Source organism: Penaeus monodon, chromosome 31 (assembly GCF_015228065.2).
Source record: "Penaeus monodon isolate SGIC_2016 chromosome 31, NSTDA_Pmon_1, whole genome shotgun sequence".
Lineage (NCBI taxonomy): Eukaryota > Metazoa > Arthropoda > Malacostraca > Decapoda > Penaeidae > Penaeus > Penaeus monodon.
This window is the reverse complement of record NC_051416.1, coordinates 2,136,023-2,136,265: the sequence shown is the minus strand read 5'-3', so window position 1 is coordinate 2,136,265 and position 243 is coordinate 2,136,023. Positions and strand designations below refer to the sequence as shown.

Sequence of the window (243 nt, the reverse complement as noted above, 5' to 3'; positions counted from 1 at the left end):
AAATATTAGTATGTATATATACACATTTATGTGTATGAGTGACTGTTTATGAAAATCTTTTAGCAGGTTGCCCAAATTTGAGGTGTCCAAGGCTGCAGCTTATACTTGCCTGTTAGTGGTTCTTATGGCGAAATGGATTCCTGGAGATTAATTACAGTGTCATGCAGGGGGTGGGCTTGTCGTCTTCTTTTTCTAGTTCATTTTTTATTAATAATGCACTCTAGTACACGTATATAAGGCCAC

At 37.0% G+C, this 243-nt stretch overlaps 1 pseudogene; it reads right to left on the bottom strand.

Moving 5' to 3' along the window:
- Nucleotides 1-59: 59 nt before the first annotated feature.
- LOC119592821 overlaps nt 60-243 on the bottom strand; it is a 5,982-nt pseudogene continuing 5,798 nt past the window's right edge.